The sequence below is a fragment of the Elephas maximus genome, chromosome X, assembly GCF_024166365.1.
Source record: "Elephas maximus indicus isolate mEleMax1 chromosome X, mEleMax1 primary haplotype, whole genome shotgun sequence".
NCBI classification, from domain to species: domain Eukaryota; kingdom Metazoa; phylum Chordata; class Mammalia; order Proboscidea; family Elephantidae; genus Elephas; species Elephas maximus.
In genome coordinates this window covers 145,010,051-145,022,184 of record NC_064846.1, presented here as the reverse complement: position 1 = coordinate 145,022,184, position 12,134 = coordinate 145,010,051, and the positions used below count along the sequence as shown (strand labels likewise).

General features: G+C 38.5%; 1 protein-coding gene across 12 annotated transcripts in view; it reads right to left on the bottom strand.

Annotated features, from left to right (window-relative positions):
- The window catches only part of DMD (dystrophin), a 2,447,064-nt gene that overhangs the window by 664,264 nt on the left and 1,770,666 nt on the right, over positions 1-12,134 (bottom strand). The window lies entirely within an intron of this gene.

Sequence of the window (12,134 nt, the reverse complement as noted above, 5' to 3'; positions counted from 1 at the left end):
GTGGCGTAGTACTTAAGTGCTACGGCTGCTAACAAAAAGGTGGGCAGTTTGAATCCAACAGATGCTCTTTGGAAACTCTGTGGGGCAATTCTACTCTGTCCTATAGGGTCGCTACTAGTTGGAATCAACTCAACAGCAATGGGTACCCCCAGCAAATGTTACTAGAAGAAAAAGACCTATAATAATAACACACGTGTAGTGATACTCATATTTTGTAGTAGTATTGAGCAAGTAATGTTTTGTTTAACCCTGGTTATATCATCAGGGTCCAATTGACCCCAATTAATTTTTTAGGTTTTTGTCTTTTTTTGAGAAGTCCTTGTAAAAACTGATACTTTGTGACTGTTGTTCTTCCCTTGAGGTCTACGAAAAAGTAAAAAGTTTTACTTATTTTTTGAATAGACTAAAAGTCGTTTTATTTTTAAATTATCGTATGAGTCTATTGAACCATTTTATAAGTCTAAGATACATTGTGGGCTCTTAGTGATCATATGTTTCCTAATCTTGAAACATTTTACTATTTTATAATTATTCCTAAGTATGCTAAAATGACTAAAATTACATGTAAATGGAATAATGATGGAACCACTTAAAAAGGATGATGCAATATTAAAATAAATCTTCATCCTTCAGTTTTCTTATTACATTGCCACAATATTGCATCTTCATTCAAGGAGGTATAAAGGAAGGCTGGAGACACATATTTGGTGACTGCTTTTAGCTTTCATTGATCGCAGTTGAAAACTTAGAATTTTTCATTTTTCTTCCATAATGGCAAAGAGAAGAAAATTGCCAGAGGAAGACAGTTCACAGTTATTAGACACATTAGAGGGTGGATGAAAATAGACAGAAAGCAGCATCCTAGACTCTAATGATGATGGTGAAATTGATTGCATAAATGAAATTTAGACTTTAAGACTTCGGATGATGATAACCTAGGTGAATTTTCTCAAACTCAAGGATCAATGAGCGAATAATATACTTCTAACGACAGAAAATAAACACGGCATTTTAACCCAGTTAGCTATTCAACAGGAAGGACTTCATCACAAAATATTTTGCTATGGGATGTGGGAGGGTATTCTTCAATCATTCATGATATTTGCATACCAACATTTATTTGCTGCAAAGAGGTTTTCTTATGTTTAAATTCCTTTTTTCTTTAGTTGTACTTTAGATGAGGGTTTACAGAACAAACAAGTTTCTCATTAAACGGTTAGTACACATATTGTTTTATGACATTGGTTAACAACCCCATGACATATCAACACTCTCCCTTTTCAACTTTGGGTTCCCTATTACCAGCTTTCCTGTCCCCTCCTGCCTTCTAGTCCTTGCCCCTGGGCTGGTGTGCCCCTTTAGTTTCGTTTTGTTTTATGGGCCTGTCCAGTTTTTGGCTGAAGGGTGATCCTCAGGAATGACTTCACTGAGCTGAAAGGGTGTCCGAAGGCCATACTCTTAGGGTTTCTCCAGTCTCTGTCAGACAAGTAAGTCTGGTCTTTCTTTTTGTGAGTTTGAATTTTGTTCTACATTTTTCTCCAGCTCTGTCTGGGACCTTCTATTGTGATCCCTGTCAGAGCAGTCAGTGGTAGTAGCTGGGCAGGGTCTAGTTGTACTGGACTTAGTCTGGTGGAGGCCGTGGTAGTTGTGGTCCATTAGTTGTATTTAAATTCTTACTAAATTTCAAATAAAGTTGTTTTTCATTATGTCTTTATTTTTACGTCTGTAAAATATTTGTAAAATAACTTAAAATGTAAAAAGTAAGATGATTAGGCCTAGTTGGCAAATGGCAATGACTGTATTTCCTGATATACAGAGGGTTAAGTCAGAAAACAGATCTAGATAACACAAAGATTCCTAACTATCACAACTAAGGTGTTTCCTCACATCTTTATTGTATTCAAAGTATCACTAACAACCAGGAAGAAACGTATTATTATTAGATAGGTTGTACAGCAAAAGATACAGAAAACTAAATATAGCGAAACGTCTGTAAACTCGGTCTTCAGTGTGTGTTTTTCCTGAGTTTATCTCTGGCTATGACATTTCGATTTTTCAAAGAATTCAGTCTCAAAATCTTAGAGGCATACCCTCTCTTTGATCTTTAAATCCAAACATCCAATCAATGTCAAAATTCTGTCAGTTCTAGCTCCTTTGTATACCTCAATTTCTGTTCTTTCTTTTCACCTTGCTGCCACTGCCCTAGCTTCGACTTTCTTGCCTCTTAACTATTCTCCATTTACTCCCTTTATCCTCAACCACAAAAATACACGCACACTCGCTCGCACCCCTACAAATTCATCCATCATACCACTGTAAACATAAGTCTAATTATGGATTCTCCTGTCACCTTTGCCTGAAATATCCTTCCCTCTCTTGCCCCCTCTGCTTCTCAAAGTCTTATTCATGGCTACATTAAATTTAACCTCCTCCTGAAAGCCTTCCAAGATCTCTTCATTCAGAGCCAGTCTTCCCTTCTTTTGCTTTCTCTCAACATTTTGTAGTACTGCTCTACTGAGGTACTTATTCCAGACTACCTTACGCAAATATACTTGTCCAAATACCCATGCTTGATCGTGAGCTCTTTCAAGACAAAGGCTGGATCTTATTCCTCTCTGTATCCCCTGCATCACCTCCGATATTAACTAGCACAGAGTAAGCAGTCAAATGTTTGTTGAACTGAACTCTTTGGTTGCCAGCGGCATCCTAGTGGATGTAAATTCTGAGAGCTGCTTGTAGCTATAACAGGTTGACAGCAGGTGCTAGATGTCAAAAGAAGGAAATTTATATGGTTGACTCCACTTCTTCTAAAATAAACAACTCTCTATTAGACATACCCAAGAGCAAGATATTGGCTGGCATTTCATTAGCAATAGAGATTTCGTAAAAAAAACGTGAGGAACAACAGTGCCTTTTTATTCCACCATGAAGGATTTTATACATTTGGTTGCAGCAATGTATGATGGGTTGACAAAGCTGCTATAAAACTGTCAGTTAATTCAAAAATCTTGCGAGAGTATTTTTATTCTTACACAGCAGAACATTCTTCCTTCCACTGTCCTGTATACCAGCTCTTTAAGCTATACAATACGAATTCATCTTCTTTAAAATTTATAAGATGTCACCAAATTTCTCAAAGAATTCTAGACTAGTCTGAAAAAGCTTTAGCTGGAAAAAAAAATGCCAAAAGAAAAAAACTCTCTCTCAAGACTTAGTATTCTGTTTGAGATGTCCCTCTTCTGGTTTGGCTGATAAAAGTTAGCTACCATATCTTTCAAATCCTGGCATTTCCCATTTCTCTGTACCAAATTCATCCCACTGGGAAAATATCCATCATTTAATGAGCATCTAGCATGTGACAGGTCTTTGCTTCAGAAACATAATTGTAATTTTATAATAGCCCTACAAGCTTAAGTATTATTACTAGCTCACAGGCTTTTTTTTTTTTTTTTTTTAGATGAGGGAATTGTGGCTTAGATAATTAAATCCAATTCATCAAGGTCACCCAGCTACTGGGGTTCACTAGCCTGTACATATATACAACATATGTAAGAGTTGTTCTTGTTAGGTGCTGTTGAGTTGCTCCTGACTCATAGCGACCCTGTGTACAACAGAATGAAAAACTTCCTGGTCCTGTGCCATTCTCACGGTCTTTGTTATGCTTGAGCCCATTGTTGCAGCCACTGTGTCAATCCGTCTCATTGAGGATCTTCATCTTTTTTGCTGACCCTCCACTTCACCAAGCATGACGTCCTTTTCCAGGGACTGAGCCCTCCTAATAACATGTCCAAAATATGTGAGACATAGTCTCGCCATTCTTGCTTCTAAGGAGCATTCTGGCTGTACTTCTTCCAAGACAGATTTGTTCGCCCTTTGGCAGTCCATGGTATAGTCAATACTTTTCACCAACACCAAAATTCAAAGGCATCAATTCTTCTTCGGTCTTCCTTATTCATCGTCCAGCTTTCGCATGTATATGAGGTGACTGAAAACACCATGACTTGGGTCAGGCTCACCTTAGTCCTCAAGGTGACATCTTTGCTTTTCAACACTTTGAAGAGGTCTTTTGCCTCACATTTGCCTAATGCAATGCCTTTTTTGATTTCTTGACTGCTGCTTCCATGGGCGTTGATTTTGGAATCAAGTAAAATGAAATCCTTGACAACTTGAATCTTCATTGATCATGATGTTGCTTATTGGTCCAGTTGTGAGGATTTTTGTTTTCTTTCAAGTTGAGGTGTGATTCATACCGAAGGCTGTGGTCTTTGATCTTCATCAGTATGTGCTTCAAGTCCTCTTCACTTTCAACAAGCCAGGTTGTGTCATCTGCATAACGCAGGTTGTTAATGAGTCTTCTTCTAATCCTGATGCCCCATTCTTCTTCATATAGTCCAGCTTCTTGGATGAATAGGCATGGTGAAAGGATGCAACCCTGATGCACACCTTTCCTGACTTTAAACCACACGCTATCCCCTTGGTCTGTCCAAACAACTGCCTCTTGATCTGTGTGCAGGTTCCTCAGGAGCACAATTAAGTGTTCTGGAATTCCCATTCTTTGAAATGTTGTCCATAATTTATTTTGATCCACACAGTCAAATGCCTTCGCATAGTCAAAAAATACAGGCAAATATCTTTCTGGTACTCTCTGCTTTCATCCAGGATCCATCTGACGTCAGCAATGATATCCCTGGTTTCACATCCTCTTCTGAATCCGGCTTGAATTTCTGGCAGTTCCCTGTCAATATGCTGTTGCGGTTGCTTTTGAATGATCTTCAGCAAAATTTTACTTGTGTGTGATATTAATGATATTGTTTGATAATTTTTGCATTGGTTGGGAATAGGCATAAATATGGATCTCTTCCAGTCGGTTGGCCAGGTAGCTGTCTTTCAAATTTCTTGGCATAGACAAGCATGTACTTCTAGTGCTGCATCTGTTTGTTGAAAAATCTCAATAGGTATTTCGTCAATTCCTGGAGCCTTGTTTTTTTGCCAAAACCTTCAGTGCAGCTCGGACTTCTTCCTTCAGTACCATTGGCTCCTGATCATATGCTACCTCCTGAAATGGTTGAACGTTGACCAATTCTTTTTCGGTGTAGTGACTCTGTGTATTCCTTCCATCTTCCTTTGATGCTTCCTGTGTCGTTTCATATATTCCCTGAGGAATCCTTTAGTATTGCAACTCAAGGCTTGAATTTTTTCTTCAGTTCTTTCAGCTTGAGAAATGCCGGGCATGTTCTTCCTTTTTGGTTTTCTATCTCCAGGTCTTTGCACATGTCACAATACTTTGTCTTCTCGAGCCACCCTTTGAAATCTTCTGTTCAGCTCTTTTACTTCATCATTTCTTCCTTCTGCTTTAGCTATTCGACATTGAACAGCAAGTTTCAGAGTCTCTTCTGACATCCATTTTGCTCTTTTCTTTCTTTCCTGTCTTTTTAATGACATCTTGTTTTCTTCATGTATGATGTCTTTGATGTCATTCCACAACTTGACTGGCCTTTGGTCATTAGTGCTCAACGCATCAAATCTATTCTTGAGATGGTCTCTAAATTCAGGTGGGATATACTCAAGGTTGTACTTTGGCTCTCGTGGACTTGTTCTAATTTTCTTCAGTTTCAACTTGAACTTGCTTATGAGCAATTGATGGTCTGTTCCGCAGTCAGCCCCTGGCCTTGTTCTGACTGATGATATTGAGCTTTTCCATTGTCTCTTCACAGATGTAGTCAATTCGATTCCTGTGTATTCCATCTCGCAAGGTCCAGGTGTATAGTCACCACCTATGTTAGTGAAAAAAGGTGTTTGCAATGAAGTTGTTGGTCTTGCAAAATCCTATCATGAGATCTCCAGCATCGTTTCTATCACCAAGGCCACATTTTCCAACTACCCAGTCCTTTTTCTTTGTTTCCAACTTCTAAATTCCAATCTCCAGTAATTATCAATGCAACTTGATTGCATGTTTGATCAATTTTAGGCTGCAGAAGATGGTAAAAATCTTCAATTTCTTCATCTTTGACCCTAGTGGTTGGTGTGTAAATTTGAATAATAGTTGTATTCACTGGTCTTCCTTGTAGGTGTATGGATATTATTCTATCACTGACAGCGTTGTATTTCAGGATAGATTTTGAAATGTTCTTTTTGGCGATGAACACAATTCCATTCCTTTTCAAGTTGTCATCCCTGGCATAGCAGGCCATTTGATTGTCTGATTCAAAATGGCCAATACCAGCCCATTTTGGCTCACTAATGCCTAGGATATCAATGTTCATGTGTTCCATTTCATTTTCGATGATTTCTGATATGTGTAAGAGACACCCCTATATTAAAAGTCATAAATACATGGAGGACAAAAGTATGAAGAGGAACAGCAAGAATTATATGCATATTATAACAACCTGAGGTCAGTCCTAATATTTTAAGTTCTCAGGTAAATAGCCCTTCTATTTTTTGACTAATCAACCTTTTCCATTTGACATGCCTCAAAATTTAGAATCATGCAGACATGAGTTTGTATCCCAGGCCCTCACTTGCCACCTTGCTAGGATCTTAGGCAAATTACTCATACTCTGAGCCTCAGTTTTCTGTCTCTAAGATGGGAATAATAATATCTACCTTGGATATTAAAAATAAATAAGTTTCAAGAATTCTCTTGTTTGGCAGTATCTCTCACATACTTTTCACAATATTTGCTTAATTTTATTTATATATCTTATTCCATATTTTCCAAAACAGCCTTTTCCTTTTGAATTCCTCTTTATTGTTGTGCTATAACTGGATTTCTATGGAAAAGCACATTAAGTGCTTTCAGGCCAAGTATTCAAACCACCCATAGAAAATGACAAGAGCTAACATTCATTGAGCTCTTACTATGTGGCAGGTACTGACTTAAGTGCTCTATGTGTTTATCGCAACTAATTATCCAAACTCATGAGGCTGATAGAATTAATTCTATTTTATAGAAAAAGAAAGAGATTAGGTAGTTTGAGTTGTTTGTTCAAGGTCTCAAAGCTGATCAGTGGTCACCCCAGGCAGATTGCCCTGAAAACCACTATATGTAATAGTGCTATGTTGTTGTTATTAGGTGCCACCGAGTCAGTTCTGACTCATAGCAACCCTATGTACAACAGAACGAAACATTGCCTGGTCCTGTGTCATGCTCACAATCATTGCTATGCTTGAGCCCATTGTTGCAGCCACTGTGTCAATCCACCTTCTTGAAGGTCTTCCTCTTTTCCACTGGTCCTGTACTTTACCAAGCATGAGGTCCTTCTCCAGGGACTGATCCCTCCTGATAACATGTCCAAAGTATGTGAGACATAGTTCCGCCATCCTTGCTTCTAAGGAGCATTCTGGTTGTAGTTCTTCCAAGACAGATTTGTTTGTTCTCTTGGCATTCCATTGTATATTCAATATTCTTCGCCAACACCACAAATCAAGGTGTCAACTCTTCTTCTTTAGTTGTCCTTATTCATTGTCCAGCTTTCACATGCATATGAGGTGACTGAAAACACCATGGCTTTGGTCAGACGAACCTTAGTCCTCAAGGTGACATCTTTGCTTTTCAACACTTTAAAGAGGTCTTTTGCAGCAGATTTGCCCAATGCAATGCATCTTTTGATTTCTTGACTGCTGCTTCTATGAGTGTGGATTGTGGATCCAAGTAAAATGAAATCCTTGACAACCTCAACTTTTTCTCTGTTTATCATGATGTTGCTTATTGGTCAGTTGCGAGGACTTTTGTTTTCTTTATGTTGAGGTGTAATCCACACTGAAGGCTGTGGTCTTTGATCTTCATCAATCAGTGCTTCAAGTCTTCTTCACTTCCAGCAAGCAAAGTTGTGTCACCTGCATAACACAGGTTGTTAATGAATCTTCCTCCAGTCCTCATGCCCTGTTCTTCATATGGTCCAGCTTCTTAGATCATTTGCTCAGCATACAGATTGAATAGGTATAGTGAAAGGACCAGCTGCTCCTTGGAAACCTTATGGGGCAGTTCTACTCTGGCCTATAGGGTCGCTATGAGTCAGAATTGACTCGATGGCAGTGGGTTTTTAATAGTGCTATAGACCTCTATAACGGTAGGAGTAGGGGCTAGGGAGGAGAAGCTACAGAGGTATGGCTCTCAAGCACAAATGTCAGAGCAGCCATGTTTAATGTTATTATTTATTTGTGAAATAAACAGAGCTATAAAAAACCAAAACTAAACCCACTGTCACTGAGTTGATTCTGACTCACAGCAACCCTACAGTACAGAGTAGAACTGCCCCCATAGTGTTTTCAAGGAGCGGCTGGTGGATTCAAACTGCCGACCTTTTGGTTAGCAGCCAAACTCTTAACCACGGTGCCAACGGAGCTATAAAAGAGAGCAATTCTTTCTTTGCATATTCCCCTCACTGCTATGCCAAATATAATGGTATTACGCTTTACCAAAGTTGATAGACATGGACAAGAGTTTTGCAGACTTCAGAAAGCTCCAACAAAACGATTTTAGATCCTTACCATATTTACTTTTGTTCCCCTGACCTAACCTTTTGCAGAAGGAATGATCGACACATTCAGCAACCAAAGATTTGAACAAAAATGCATAATTTGAACATGATAAACAGCATAGAATTTCTCATTTGAACACATTTAGAATGAAATTTATTCTCTTACTTAGATTATTACATTATTTTGATCAATATATTTACTTGAAAACAACAGATACTATGTAAATAGCTTTATACAGAGAAACATGTTGGTATTTTGCAGACCCAATTATTTGAAGTTTTAGTATGGATATTACTAGCAGAAAGGAATTGCTTTTTACTGGACTTTTTTCTTGAAGGGATGTAGTAACTATGTGTAGATTTCCCCAACTGTTCAAAGTTATGAACTGAGATTTACCAAGGAGAGAAAAAAATGTTTTAATATAGTATTATACATGTATTAAATATTTTCCCTTTATTTAGCTGATTTCTTTTTAAGTATTTCTAGAAGTTTCAGGGCAACAAAAAAAAGGAAGACTGAAGTCTTCAAATAAGAGAATACAATTTTATGAGCAAGTACTTTATTTCTGCCCTTTCCCTGAAAACCAAATCTATACTAAGAAAAATTTTACTTTGAACACGATTGAAACTTTATGAGTATAGAATTTCCATCCCATTTCATGGATTTCAAATCAAGAGATAAACTGAAGCATAGCAGGGCTGAAAATGACATTGTTTAGATAAATATATCTTGCCAGAATTATCCTGGTACCAGTATCGGAGACTCCAGGCATATTCAGAACTGGGATTCTGGGTTAGGCTCTTAATACGCATCGTGACATGTCTCAACAGACACTTGCTTTCAAGAAAATGCTTTTTTAGATCATTTGGATTAGAATCTTTCTATTATGCTGCAAATATTCATAATGGTATTCATTCCTAAAAGACAAAAGCTTAGAAAAGCAGAACTATTCAAATCACTGAATATTAGCAGCGAGATACAAACCTGCCCTTCGGTTACTCAGTTTTAATCTACATCATGAAAAAAGTCAATACAATATCAAAAAAAGTTTGCAAGGGATAATGGAAAATGTTCAATGTCGAAAGGATACTATAAAATAAATTAGTGTTATTTTCCACTTGGGGAAAAAAAAGATGTTATTTTTCATTAGTAAAGTAACAAATCACTTTCTATATAGTATGTTCAGACTTGCATAAACATCTTTGCCAAATTTCTGTATTTCTTGGGCAAGAAACAGATCACTTAACTGTGAAATGGGAATTCAGTCTCTTACTGAGAAAATCACTTAATAAGATTCATTCTTTTGGGCCAGTGTGTTGCAACCTGGTGGAGAACCCTCATGGTTCCAGTGTGCGGAGTGAACATTTTGCTATATCAGTTGAACAGTAGTCTATGTTTGTCTTTACAAGGCAATTTTGTTCTTGCATCGCTGGTTATAGAAAGAACTTTCTATAATTCATACTGAGCCAAAGAATTTAAGTGTATTCTTCCTTGTCCAAATTAGCTATGGTAGAGACTGACTAGCTTTTTTACCAAACCTGTTCCTCTTCTTCCTGGGGTCAACACTGAACAATATTTCCCAGTTTCTTTTGCAGTTAGCCATGTGACAAGTTCTGGCTAACAGACTATGGACAGAATTACATGCATCAACTTCCAGGCCTGGCTCATTACAAATTACCATGAGCAATACTCTTTCCTAGTCTGCAGGCTAAATGCACAGGACCCTGATGCTCTGGACACAAAAGACAGAAGGAGTTTGGGTCTCTGAATGACTGCATAGAGAGTGGCTTATTTTGGACTTCACCAGAGTAAAAAGTAAACTTCTATTGTAGTGACCACTGAGATTTGGGAGCTGAACTATTATAGCAGTTAAACCAAAAACAAACCCACTGCTGTTGAGTTGATTCTGACTCATAGCAACCCTATAGGGTTTCCGAGGCTGTAACTCTCTATGGAAGCAGACTGCCCCATCTTTCTCCCATGGAGTCACTGGTGGTTTTGGTTAACAGTAGATTTCTTTAACCACTACACCACCAGGGCTCCTGTTATAGCAGCTAGTACTACCCAACTAATACATTAACATATTTAAATTCACTGCTTGAGCAACAATAAAGAGCTAAAATTTCTAAATTCAGAAAGGCCTAGTTTAATTAACAATCGCTACAACTGAAAGAGGAAATGTCTTTAGGAGGTAAATCAAAACCTTCATAATTGCACACTGAAAAAAGTATTTAGTCCTAGTGATTAAGGTTATTAACAAAAACAACAAAACAAGATAGGGAATGGTAGACATACTAGAAGGAGCACAGATTTTCTAGCCAGAAAAAGATGTTTGCAAAATCTACATTCTGAAACTCTAAGTTTGGAATCAACTGGATGGCACCAACAACAAGCTCTGTTCTTTTCTTGTTTTGTAAGCTTGAGAAATTTGATTAACTGTTTTGAGAACCTATTTTCTCATCTATAAAATGGGCATTATGAAATATAGCTCACAGGTTTTTAAAAAAGATTATACACACATGCATACATACACACAAATACCCCCCCCTCCCCGCACAGTGCCTGACACCTAGGAGGTGCGCAATAAATAGCTATTGGAGCTCTGGTGGCACAGTGGTTAAGAGCTCGGCTGCTGACCAAAAGGTCAGCAGTTTGAATCAAGTGTGCTCCTTGGGAACCATATGCGGCAGTTCTACTCTGTCCTATAGGGTCGCTAGGAGTCAGAAACAACTCAGTGGCAATGGGTTTGATTGGTTTCTTATCACTAAGAATTAACCTATTGTATTTTTTTAATATGTGTGACTTATAATATTTTTCAGTTATTAACCTTTTATTCTTGTTACCCTTTTCCTTTCCCAACACACTGGCAGCCAGGCTTTCTTCCTCCATTTCCTTAGGGAAGGGGTGACGCAGCAGAATGTAACTGAAGAAAGCATATACTCTTGACTTTGAGTTTCAAAAGGCTAGTCCTAGCGTAAGACAAACAATTTGGGGGAAAATCGATTATTAAAGGAATGGTTTCCCCACTCTTGAACTAGAAAAGATTTCGTTGGTTGTAGGAAGGTGCCCCCCTCGCCAAAAAAAAACCCTTGTCACTGTCAAGTTGATTTTGACTCATAGCAATCCTATAGGACAGAGTAAAACTGCCCCATAGGGTTTTCAGAGAGCGGCTGGTAGATTTAAACTGCTGACCTTTTGCTTAGCCGCCGAGCTCTTAATCACTGCGCCACTAGAGCATTTGCAGGGGAATTCAGAAAGTTCGATATCTTCTGTGTGTCCACATGGAAGGGCCTTGTGCCCAGCCCCGTTCAAACCATAACCTGGAGGGAAGGTGGGTGGAGGGAAAGGGGGAAACCCAGAAAGATCTGAGGGAATCTGATAGCAGGGGCAACCTGGGCCTCATACCTGGGCAGAACCTCTGGGGGAAATAGGATGGAGAGTAGTTTCCCCTACTCCTCCCTCAGCCACAAACACATGCCCATACACCGAATACAGTCACCCTGAGTCACTCTTGAGTGGCATAAAGAAGAAAATAGTACGCACAATATCTAGGTAGATGGGCCTTATACAGCCTCCCAAAGTTCTTGCCCACCCCGATGTGACATAAGGAACAGTATAATGATTTCTGGTATTACACAATGGGGCATCAA